Source organism: Rattus rattus, chromosome 14 (genome assembly GCF_011064425.1).
Source record: "Rattus rattus isolate New Zealand chromosome 14, Rrattus_CSIRO_v1, whole genome shotgun sequence".
Taxonomy (NCBI): Eukaryota; Metazoa; Chordata; class Mammalia; order Rodentia; family Muridae; genus Rattus; species Rattus rattus.
Genome location: NC_046167.1, coordinates 47673480 through 47687108, shown reverse-complemented (window position 1 = coordinate 47687108; position 13629 = coordinate 47673480).

Below are 13629 nucleotides of genomic sequence, written 5' to 3'. Positions count from 1 at the left end.
CTGGCCAGCCATTCTAACTGAACTTGGCAAGCTCTAAGCCTGAGAGGCCCTCTTTCAAAACCCAAGGTGGATTTCTCCCGAGGAATGAGAGCCTAGTCTGTCCTTTAGTGTTCATAAAAAAATGCATGCACACACACATACATGCACAGACACACACATGCTTGCACATATACTCATATGAAAGTATACGTGAAACACACATGGAGTCATGTATACACACACTCACATGCATGCGTGCACAAACACTGGATTTTAGTATATTTTACTCCAAGGAAAATGGTCAACTGCACAGCTGTGTATTTTGAGATGGTAATAATAGTAGAAAATAACATGCCATGTATTGAGAGGTTTTCTACTTCCTATAAGAAATTTTCATTTCCTTTGGCAATTGATTTTAGTGCTATGAGCACAAGTATCTGATTGATAAGAGTTCTGATTAACAAAGGTTCAGATGAAATCTAAAATACCCACTCTTCCTCCCCCGCCAAAACCCTGAACAATGGAAGGGGAGGAACGAGAGGAATCCCTTATGGAGGACTCAGCTACTTCATAGGGTGGCATGTTAGCGAGGCCCTGGCAATGGCTGTTCCTTTGGGAAAACATCAGAAAAGCTGGATTGTGACCAACATAAAATTCAGAAGTGGCGCTGTGGAACAGAGGAGTGGCAAAGTTTATTAATTTAGTTGTAGATTGAGATGGTTTATATGAGGAAAGAAAGAACAATAAAAACAACTTGCTGCCTCATGTAGAATTTAACACGATGCACTTACAATTATGTCCATGTGGTCATTAGCCAGTAGGCAGCCCTCCCCGGAGACTCGTTGTATAGTGGGAAGTCATAGACCCCGGGGTGGCATTTTTATCAGGTTGTGGAGGAAGATTTGCATTCTGGCCATTGTGTGTCTTTTGACTATCTCTGCTAATGCAGCAGTGTTAACATGTGCTTAATTTTTTAAGCTCCAGGGACCAGGATGGAATTGATTCTATCTGCAACTTGGTGAGAAGCACACTGTCTAGGAAAAATAAATATTTACTATAGTATTTATTGGTTCTTGGCCAGTCATAAATTAAAGCTATGAAAGAGTTTAAGTAGCTTTTCCCAATCCCTGGGATTTATGGCTCCCTGAGTTATCAGCTGAATGAAGGTGGACACCAGCCGTTCCCTAAGATGGTGGGGCTTAAGGGAGTTTAGCTTCTCCCTTCTATCTAGCTTTGAAATGTGATGTTGATAGGGGACTGGGGACCAGATTGCTAGTCTAAATCCCCCCTTTTCCCTTAGGTAGACTCCAAATTTTAGATTTCATGGATGAATAACTAAACTTAGTGAGCGATCTGGGACTATACTACATAAAAATTTGTCAATAGTTCAGGATGACAGATGTAATCATGGCCACCTGCAATTTTTTATAGTCCCACAGCATAAGCCATTCTGAACAGATAATCAATTCTCTCACACAGAGACTTTAGCTCATCAAGGAGGCAAACACTTTTCAAGCAGTACTAGGGAAAAAAATGTAGCATACAGTGCATGCAATCAGAAGTTTTCAAACTTCAGGCCATTCATGAAAGCAAGGCTTGACTTCCCTGCCCTGATTACAGGAAAAGCAGGAGGTGCCACTTCTGAAGCCAGGAGAGAAGAGATCCTCGCTGACTTGTTCCCCACGTGCATGCAACTCTTCTCTCTCTCATGTGCGTACATAGATTTTTGATCGTAGTATTGAATATATTTGTGTATCAGTTCTGGCTAATGTTCTCCGAGTTTCGATCTTCAGTGCAGTTGGAGAAAACTCATTTAACTTTTACTCAATGGCATTTCAGGCTCTGTCACTACAACAACCTGGTAAGAGCAATGATTTGCTCTTCTTCAGTTGCTTTCTGTGTTTCAGCGAATTAAAAATACACTTCAGTTTTGAAAGTGGAACTTTTAAATGGCATCAGGTTTTCCCTAAAAACACGATTCTGACTTAAGTGGTTTTTATTGATGCTGATTTTTACACAGTCAGTTAATCTACTTCTTTTTCTCATCTGGCACAAATACCATGGGGAGTTTTATGTTCCTTTTTTTCGGTGTGGCACACATTAGTCATGGCTGCCACTGGAGTAGTTAGTGTGATTCAGATTCAAACAAAAGCCATCCAAATACTTTTGGGGCTTGAAAGGGTGCAGGCAGTGTACTTGATGTGCTGGCACCAGGGACTTGAGCGTGAACATGACAAGGTCCCTGGCTTACGAGCTGACATCTGAGGATGCAGATGAACAGCTGATGTCTCTCTGTTCTAGTCCAGCCATCTTCTTGCTTTTGGAACCACTGTATAACTCAGTGATTCCATATTTTGTAAATGATTGTGATTGATGTAAGTCAATTTTTTGATAATTTATTTTTTTTATTTTTAATGTACATTTGCTATTTGGCCTACATGAATGCCTGTGTGAGGGATTCGGATCCTCTGGTCCTGGAGTTAAAGATAGTTGTGAGCCGTCATGTGGGTTCTGGGATTTGAACTCGGGCCAATGCTCTTAACCACAGAGCCATCTCTTCAGACTTGTAAGTCAATTTTTTCTTTATATGGGTCAGAGATGAAATGGGAAGATGAATGTCTGTCAGAAGTGAGGAACAGTCTCACCTTGATGAATGCTCCAATTCCTTAGAAGCTACCAATTTTTCAGTTTTAGTATAATATCAAAAAAAGGCTATCCATAGCTATCTGAAAATACTGTTGCCTGATTTCTCATTTTACAACTTTCTATCACCATGAGAATAGATTTTCTTGATACACTTCTGCTGAGCAAGATATGGAGCCCGATTAATACTAACAGCCAGTAGAAACTTCAGCTGTCTTCTATTAAGCCAGACCTTTCCTCCCCACCAAGAGAAAACAATGCCCTTCTTGTTACTAAATGTTTTGAGAAAAATCTCATTATTTTATGTTGTAAAATATTATAAAATATTAGTTTAGCTAGTAGTGGATGATAGTTAAAAAGGAATTAAATTTTTTGCTTGTGATACTTCAAAAAGATGTAATATTTTTTGTTCTATACGTATGGATGTTTTTCCTGTATATATTATCTATAAACCACTTGCATGAGTACAAAGGAGGCCAGAAAAGGGCATCAAATCCCTTGGAACTGGAGTTACAGGTGGTTTGCCCCTGAAATTTGGGTGCTAGGAATCAAACTGAAGTTTTCTGGAAGAGTAACCAGTGCTCTTAACTACTGAGCCATTTCTCCAGTCCCCAATGCGTTATGTTTTCATGAATTAAGATCCTGAAACATTTCTAAGAGCTAATATTGCTTTACACAAATCTTGTGAAGAGAATCTCATCAGCAATTTTAAAATTTACTTAGTAAAAGTATCCCGAGATGAACCAGTCCTCTAAAGAAATTTCTCAACAAATCTACCTTCCAATAGGTTGAAAGTACATAGTCAGTGTTTGCATTGATTAGATTTATGGGGTCCAGGAGCCTTTTGGTCTGTGTGAGGTAAGGTTTTAGGAGGCACCACCGGGTCTTTTAGTGGCTTAGAACTAATGAAGGGTTAGTTCAGTATACTGTGCCAGGGCATAAAGACAAAGGCTGAAATGGACAGGGTCATTTTCATTATCTCATCTTCAGTGTTCCATCCCAAGGTTATAGACTCCTCTAGGTTCTGGGTTCCTGACCCCAGCTACTGATGACAAAGCATTTTACCACCGTTATGTGATGCTTGCTCTTTATGGAGATGTAGCCTTCAGCCCCCAACGTGCTCAGGCGATCAAAAGTGCTTTTCTGACTCCTTGTCTACGGAGACATGAAGAATGTAGCCCATCCTACTTCCTCTTCTACAGGAAGCCACACCACGCCAAGTCCTCAGTCTGGAAGTGTTCTCAAGGCCACATATGTAATTTTTTCCCCCTCCAAAGCCTGAATGTCTTTAGTATTCTCAGAGATAATAGCACTAAACCCTTAGGTCATCATTTTCTTGTCCTCAATTTTCTTTTTCGACTTCATGCAATTTTATTCCCAAGTCCCTGCTATCCCTTCCCATGGAGGCTTAAGTGGCCCCATTTAGAACCAATTTTCAGTTAATATTTGATGCATTCTTTCAAAATAACCCAACCATTTTTACTCTAGAGTTCATAAAACCAGAGACCTAGAAATAGAGAGAAATGATTGGAGTGATGTGTGTGTGTGTGTGTGTGTGTGTGTGTGTGTGTGTGTGTGTGTGTTGGAGTGTATTTGTTTCATGGCTTGGGGGAGCAAACAGAGAAATCTTTAGAAACTAGTGGGAAACATTTGTTTCTGAAGAGTTAATTTAATGGTGTAGTTTAGTCATTAATGGAGAAAGGCATAGAGCTCTTTCTGTTTCTCATCTCACACTGGGCCTTATGGGTGAGGGTGAGCTGTGTGAGTCAAGAAGGCCTAAATTTTTCTGGAGATTGCTTTCTTCCAAAGTCCCTGGGGTACCTTATCTCTGCCGCACCCCACCCCCACTGCCTGTAAGTGGATCCAGCTCATATGGGTAGGACACAAGAACCCTACAAAGCTTCTCTTTTAAAAAGAGATTTTCATTCCTGCTTGACAGGCTAGACCGAAGCTCAGAAGTGACAATAGCTTTGTCTTTCTTTTTTAAAGGAGAAAGCCACAGTGCACCTGGTAATTCATTGAATGATTGACAGTAGAGGTATAGGACTGTGTGCATGTGTACCTGCACACACACAGTCCCACATACACATACCCCCCACTACACACACACACACACACACACACACACACACACACACAACACAAAACAGGAAAGGGGAAAGAAAGCATTTTAAACATGAAACTTTTAAGTGCACAGCTTGGTTACTAGGAACCAGGAACCATGATTTTAGATGGATAGATTATCCACTATTCCCTTTTTCACACAATTATTTGGTTCGGTTTTTTATTTGTTTGCTTGGATTTTTGTTTGTTTGTTTGTTTGTCTGTTTTGGTTTGGTTTTGTTGATATTGTTGTTTTTGTTTTTCTCTTTATTTTGTTTCTATTCTACTCTGAAATTTCATTCCTAGTTAGTTTCTGTGAGACCAAGTATAATATGATGAATCTTACCTTTCATTCCATGATGTTTGACTATATGGACCATCTTCAATATCCTGGGGGTGAGGTCTTGGTGGAGTTTCTTAGGGGTTAGAGGAGGGGTTTGGGAATTGCCTAGCAATTAGAGGTTTTAGTTGGCAGCTTGGGAGTTGGTTGGGTTAGGGAATTTGTATGAGCTAGAAACTGGGATTCTCCTTAGTGATTAACTGAGGTGCAGTACAAAAGAACAGATGCTTAAAGATGCCTTAGTGTTCCTTGCAAATAAGCAGTGCACTTGATTATGTTGGAGTCAGCTTAGGAAGCTATGACAAAGTGCCCTAGACTTGGGACAAGAGACCTTTATATTTCAGTCTTCTGGGGCCCAGGAGTCTAAATTGATGCTACAGAATAGTCTACCTTTGCTAGACATGGCTTGTACACTGCCAACCTCTTTTATCGGAACATGGTTGTATGAGAGAGGGAGGCCCTTGGCACTAGTTCTTTGCATGAGGACAGAGCCTTCATGACTTAATTACTTCCCAAACCCCACCCCCCACCCCGATACCGGCACATCTATGGGGTAGAGTTTCTACCTTTGAGTTTTGAACAGACATGTATCCAGTCCACAGCAATGACTGTAACAGACTTCAAGCTGCTCTCATTCCCTGCTGCTTGTAAGGATTGTTTAGAGGATTGAAGCTAATGGCAGCATCTCCTAGAGCCTGGGCATGCTGGTTTAAGCCTTTAATCTCTGCACTGGGAAGGAAGAGGCAAGGAGGTGTCTCACAAGACCTAATTTCAAGCTTTACACTTGTACAAACAATACTGGTGCAAAACCAGAAACAGAGACCAGTAAGGTGGAACAGAGAGTCCAGAGATATCCCCATCCATCTAAAGGCATCTAAGTTTTGCAAAGCTTTCAAACACTGAAGAAAGAGATGAACACGATGATAGAAGAAACGGAGCTAATTTTGCTCAGGATCACCTTAGTGTCTCCTGCGCATCCACATTCTGTGTTGCTTCTCCAGTTTTGTGAAGAATGGCTTGGTGACAGCACCACTCTGGAGGCTGTGTTCAGTAGCACCACCATTTTCATAACACTATTCTACCAGGCTTGCGGAATGGGATGTCATTTTTCTTCTGTTGGCTTCTTCATTTCTTTCTTCAATGTTGTATGCTTGCCTGTAGAGTTCTACACAGGTAAAAGGGCTAGTCTCAGGTTCTATGTTTTTTTTTTGGGGGGGAGGGGCATCACGGGGAGCGCTATCATTCCATCATCATGTTTCTGACTTTTCAGTCAGTTCTGTCCCCAGGGACCTTCCAGTCAAGTCACATTTCATTTGTATAGAGTGTTAGGCAGTTTTATTAATTCTCTGCTCCTTTCTTTTGATGATATGCAGAGACAAATTGAATTCTCTGTCATCCTAATAAATGCTGAGTTGTCAAGGATACATGAGCATTAACAAAGTATGAAATGAAAGGAGACACCAATTGGCAGTGGGAGGTGAGGTTTCAACCAGAGCCTGCAAGAATGAGCTGTGAGAGACTAACTAGAGAGAGGAGAATTTGGAAGATGTATTTTCTTTCTTTAGTAATGTAGAGCTTCACAATCATCAGTGTAGGGAACCTCACAACTAGCTCAAGACACCGCAAGACCAAGTTCTCATCACTAAGTACATTTATTTTCCCTAGATGGACAGAAGGCGGGGATAAGGGACAAAGACAGGAGATAGAGGAAGAGCGAGACGGGGGAAGGGAGAAGGGTAAGGGATATTTGTCCCAGACTAGAACAAAGGACTACTTCTGGAGAGAGAAGACACACGTGACCCATAGGCAAGTGGCGGTTTAGGTAACATGAGAAATCCCGTGTGAGGCGTTTAATTTTTATTGGGCATGTCAATTACGTGATCCAAAGGGGGCTTCTGATTGCTGGACTTCACTACTTTGATAGCTGGACCTTGGCAGTCAGCCTCAGGAGGCCAAATAAGCGAATGGACCTTGATGGCTAGCTTTAGGAATCTAGTGGGCTTTTGGCAAGACAGAAGGAATATGGGAGGGCAAAGCCTGCCAGAGTCAGGTCCACTGTGCCCACTGTGCTTGCCATGCCCACGGTACTCGCCATGCTTACTATGTCCACCTTGCTCACCATGCTCAAGCTGGCCAGAGTCTCTTCAATCAGCAATCATTGTACCCACGGTTATAGAACTCAGACATCAGAAGCCCTGGCATCGGAGAATTTCAGGGACATCCCAACATGTATCCCATAGCTGACGCTCTGTCTAAACTGTCTCCTCTCCATATTGCATCGGCATTGACTCTATAACTGTAACTAGATAGTCTTCTAAATCTAAGGCTACATTTACATTTTTTGAAAAGTGCACAGAACGAGAATAAACCACTTAACAATTCTTCATAGCCCTTTGGTTTTAGGATTTCCTCACATGTTTAGTGTTGCAAACGATGTCAAGATGCACATACAGAGTGAGTCAGAAATCACCAGAATCCCTGGGTATAATCATTTCCCCACTGTCATTGGTCACGCCTTCTCCTATTATCTTTTACTTTCTTCATTTTAGAAGAGGTCTGTTGAGGTAGCCAAGGCTGGCCTTGAACCTGCAGTCCTACTTCAGCCTTTTAACTGCTCGGATTACAGGTGTGGCATTGGGATAAGGACTAAATGAAGTTCTATGTGAAAGGGATCTGTTCCACACAAGTCTTGGAAATATTAGCTATTTCTGATGTGTAGAAGTCACATTTTAAAGTCCTGGTGTACTCTTGGATTCTTACCCATAGAATACTCATCCAAGAACTCCTGCCTGAAAGTATTGAAGTGCTGGACAAATGGTGCACACACACACACACACACACACACACACACACACACACACACACACACACACACACACAGAGAAGCTCAGCCATGTGTAGTTAGGCACACTAAAGATCACAACAAGTAGGACAATTAAATTATGAATTCCTCTAAGACTTCTGTCTTACTATACTGGCCAAAGCTACAAATGGTTAATGTATATATGTGGCGACTACTGTTTCCCTACACAATTCAGGTGTAATTCTGAGATGCTGGCCCCACCCCAGGTGATAATAAAACAGTGGCCTTTTCTCCCCACAGGTGGAACCGTCTGCGGGAGTCCTCCCAGTATTTGCTGAGCTCTACCTGAGGATGCAGACGCTTTGACATGCTCGCCCTCAGACTTGGAATCTGCAGCTGAAGGTGAAAGCTTACTCTGCTTATTTAAATATGAGTCAATAGTTTCTGGTGCTTGGAAATAAAAATGTGTGTGCTTTGTAATATACAACCCACTGAATAGATTTATTTTGGGTGCACTTGTATAGTTGCTGAATGTCAGATCCACGGCCACCTGACTGATAAGCAGATGGTTTACAACTGAGCTAAACCCCAGCCAGAAGTCTGGCTATCATGTTGATAAAGATCATTGTAAAATACAAGTTGACAGAAATGGGTAGAAATTTATATGTTACAATGAATATAGTGAACTATTTATCTTTAATATTGCTGAGATCCTCATAAGTGTCTTCATATTCACTTATGATGTTTCCAGTGCTTGCCATATTATAAAATAGAAGGAAAGAAGCTAAGAGGTAAGCCCTGCAGGACTGAAGCAGCTGATAAACTATAAGAAAACATTGAAAAATGTAAACATTGCTTTAAAAGACAACAGGAAGTGAATGTAGATTTGCACACACCATAAGAATTCAAGGATCCGAGGGACTGGATGGGCGGGGCTCCCTTCTCAGACAGCCCATGCGCATTGTTCTCCACTGTTTGACATGGAAACTATTTTTGTAAAGGTGGAAGTGAGGAATTTCCAAGTGTGTTTTATTTCCCACTTTTCCCCTCTCCTTTTCTTCCCGGGGATTGTTACTAACTTCCTGCATTCAGCTAAGGCTGTCTACTGTTCCTTGTCAGGTCACCCAGCCAGCCAGAAGAGCAGCCATAGCTCGCCCCTTCCTTACCCTCTCCTCCCATGCTCACAGAGCTGTCCAGAACTCTTACATGGCCTTTGTCACCATTAGCAAGCTAGCTACATCTTAGGTCCCATGCTTTGACTCCTTCATTCCTTTCCTCTTTGGCTTTTTAAAATAAAACCATCACAATTATTTATGTATGCATGTATGTTTCTTTGTATATATGTATTTATGCATGTGGGTACATATGTATGTATGTGTGTATGTACGTGTATATATGTATGTCTGTATGTGTATATATATATGTATGTCTGTATGTATATGTATATGTACATATGTATGTATATAAGTATAGGCATGCATGTGCCACTGTGTGCATATGAAGGTCAGAGGAATACCTGAAGGATTCTGTTTTTGTCTTCTGCTATGTGGGCCTTGGTGATCAGACTCAGATCCTCTGACTTGCCACCAAGTTCCTTTACCTGCCAAGTCACCTTGCCAACCTTCCCCTTCCTCTTGTCACTCACCAGCCTGGGTAGTTTTCTTTCTTCCTCTCCTGCTAATTATTATTATTTATTTGCCTGCTAAGCATTCCTTCCTTTGATGATTTAAGAGAAAATTCATATTCCTTACAATTTTATTTTTCTCGCATGATGCTTGATTGAACCCGGGGTCCTATTCATGCTTGACAAGTACTCTACCACTAAGCTAAACTCAGATTCCTCATGCTTTTGAAGGTTTGAGTTCAGCAGGTCTCAGAGTATTTATAAAGGTTCTATGAAGATCATTAGAATGTTTCCCATCTCCCCAAAGAGAAATGATGTATCTGTTGATGCTTACTCTTCCTACCCATCTTACCCCCATGTTTAAATCATTCATCTACCTTTTCTCTCCTTTAGAATTCACAGAAGCAGGAATCACATGATTTGTGACCTTTGTGTCTGTGTTAGACAGCATGTGATTTGCAAGCTCGTTCCTGTCTGTCTGTTGCAGCATTGTGGGTACTTCCTTCCTTCCTTAGTGGGTGACCTATTTTGGAGTGTGACACTGGTTTCTTTTGGATTTTGGGAGTCTGTTTATCAATTGAGGAGTACTTGAGATGCCCCTACTTTAAAACCATTTTAATATACTGCTACGAACATTCTTGTGCATATTTGTGTGTACCTAAATGTCATTAGCTGATAGGGTCATTCTATGCTAAATAGTTTGAGATGCTGTCACACCATTTTTTCATTGTGTGTGTGTATGCATGCATAGGTGTAGGCCATAGTTGAGTGTCTTTTTCAGGTGCTATCAACTTTGTTGTTAAGACAGTCTCTTTCAGTGGCTCTCAACCTTCCTAATGCTGCAACCCTTTAATACAGTTCCTCAACCAGAAAATTATTTTTGTTGCTACTTTATAATGTTAATTTTGCTACCATTATGAATTGAAATGTAAATATTGTTGGAGGTTTGCCAAAGGCATCAGGACCTACAGTTTGAGAACCACTATGTTAGGCTAAACTGGCTGGCCCAGGAACCAAAAGCATCTGCTTGTCCCTGCTTTCCTAGGGCTGGGATTACACATGTATACCACAATACCCAGCTTTCTACTTGCATTCTGAGCATTAAATCTAGGTCCTCATATTTGTAAAGCAAGTATTTTATTGATTGGCATATCTCTCTAGCTGTGTAAAACCTTCTCCCTAAGGTCTTACCAGCTAATTATCCCACTGTTGATGTATAAGGGGATCGACTTTGTCTCTGCCCTTCCAGCACATGTGGGTGCCTGTCATTGTTTTGTTCACACTAGTGGCTATGAGTATGTGTGCCTTGGAGGGTGGGGTCACTTCCTCTAGGGAGCACTACTGACCCCCCTGACTCTCCCTCCCCCATTTGCTACCCTTACACCGTGTGCCTATCCTTGTGATGTCTCTCATAGCACTGAATTATAATTGTCTGTTAACTTTATCTTCTCTATCAGGGTGTGAATCTGTTGAAGAGGGTACTAAAATATTTCCTGTGGCATCTACCACATTAGCACAATGCCTCATACAGTTATTTCGGTCCCATTCTTTTCCCCCTTTAGATATTTGGGGAGCCTGTAGGTCCAGCCTTCAGAGATTCCATTTCCACTTGAGCCCTGGGGCAGCAGAATGACAGGATCCTTCAGACCAATGCATCGTTCAGCAGATACCTTCTGTTAGGGGTGGACACTGAATGTGTAGCCTGTGTGTTTGACTTCTAGGACATGATATTTTTCTCTACTGTTGTGCTGTTTCTAAGTTCACCAGATGTTGTTTTAAAAAAAGAGCCTGGGGGACATTAAAAAGAAGAACCCAGCAACCGTCATTACTATAGTATTTTCATTAGTGTAGCGTTGTTGTGCAAAGTCATGGGGTTTGTAACAATGATTTCCATGGATTCTATCACACGCTCTGACCATATTCACTTCCCCACTGCTCATCCCTTTATCTTTCTCCTGCATCTTATCCTTTTTCTTCTCTTCCCCAATGAAGTTACCTTTCCAGTTCCAAGTCACATGTATAGGGGTGTGTTTGTTTGTGTGTGTATGTGTGTGTATATATGCGTGTGAAGCATGTAGTATATGACTTTACATGTCTAGCTTAGTGCCTTTTATATCACAATCTCTAATTCCATCCATTTTTCTTGCAAATAACATATGATAACACATTCTCCTAATCATCAACACCCAGGATATCCTATTTGATTTTTTAAAGCAAGGCTAAATGAGAACTATCTGTTCCTTTTCTACAATAATGCCAGTTACATACATTAGACTCAGAAGTTTTTAGATGTGGCATGGTCAGGGTCATGAATAAAGTCTGTGGATTTGAGAAATTCTGCTGAGTGCAGACAGTTTTTTTTTTTTTTTTCTGGTTCTTTTTTTCAGAGCTGGGGACCGAACCAGACAGTTCTATTAAAGACGTAGGAGACAATTGATTAGCATCAGAGCTGAACAGATAGGGACTGGTACTGCAGAACAAAGCTGGGTGCTGAATCAAACATAATTAGAGACCTTAAATATAACGCTGAATTAGAAAGTACATCCAACTCCAGAGTTGACTCATATTAAATTATAATGTGTATAAATATGGATTCGATGACATATTCAAATTAGTTCTTTTGAGTGATTCTTCCCCAAAATATTTGATCTTAGCATCAGCATTCGGATACTTTTCTCCCTGTTATTTTTACTCCTCTGAAGGTTTGTCTTCAAATTTTTTCCTATATGGAACGAAGCTATGATTAGATTAGCGAGCCCTTCCCTTACTCTGTGGTGTTTTCCGTGTCTTCTCTGAAGTGTCTCCAGTCTCTTTCCTCCAGTTTCACATGCTCCTGGAAGAGAGAGGAAGCGGGGGAGGGAGAGATGGAGAGAAACAAATGAAAGTTGGACCCAGATCAGTGAGATAGTACCGGGCGGGGCCAAGATGAGCTTGGCAGATGTTCTACTCCTGTTTCACACTTGAGCACGCCTGTATTGCTGCCTGGAATGCCGCTCACATTTCCCTCATTCCTCTCAGATTTTTCTTCAGCTTTGGTAACAAACGTTAGCTTTAAATAGGAGCCAGGAATGAATACTTAAAAAAAAATAATGTGCAAATATGCATAGAATGGTTATGTTACCCTTCTGGTCTGACTGGTAAGGGAGGCTGTGGATGCTTTTAACACAGTGGCAAAGTTCAGCAGTGTTGTGTCAATTTGGCAAATTAGTGCTTCAGGGTCAATGTTTCTTCCTAGATAAAATAGATATGTTGTTTTTCCGTGCTTAGAGTTTTCATATCAATACATTTAATGGCACGTGGCATTGAACAAATGGTAGTGGTTTAACAATTGTTCTCTTTCAATACTTGAAAAAAAATAGCTCAATAACTTACAGTAAATATGAGTGTTCTTATGAAATATTCATTCAAATCGGCTATGTATTTCATTCTATTCATCTTGAGCTTAGATATAACTGGCAGCTATATATTTCTGGTTATATATAAATATGCTAATAAAATTGGGAGAACATTTTAACATGTTACTTTATATAGGAGATACAGTATGATACCCTGTGATACTATATACTTGATAAAAAGTCTATTGAAACTGGGTAAGAACGACAAGGAACCAGTATTATTTTCCTTGTGGTATTTAGTCCATACAAGTAACTGAGAATTATTTTTAAGATATATATATATATATACAAACATGTCCATGTGTGTGCGTGCACACACACACACACACACACACACACACACACACACACACACCCCTGCACTCAAACATGCACCAGCCTATCCAAAGAAAACAGGTATTATACAACCTTTCTAAAAGTCCATTCCTATTTGAAAGAAAAAAAGCTACTTTTAAATTAATATCAGTTTTAAGTAGGTATAAACATTACCCACATACCCTACCCCTTCACTCGCCCAGTTTCCCCCGAAACTGTCTTTTCCCCTTTTTGTTGTTTGAGATGCTCCCACCATGTTGCTCAGGGTGTCATGGGAATTACTGTATAGAACAGAATGACCTTGGACTTGCAGCAGTCCTCTGCCTCTGCTTCACAAAAGCTGGGATTATAGGCATGAGTGTCCACTTGCATCAAACTTTGTCTATGATATCCTGAGTACAGTAATCAAAGGCACGATGATGATATC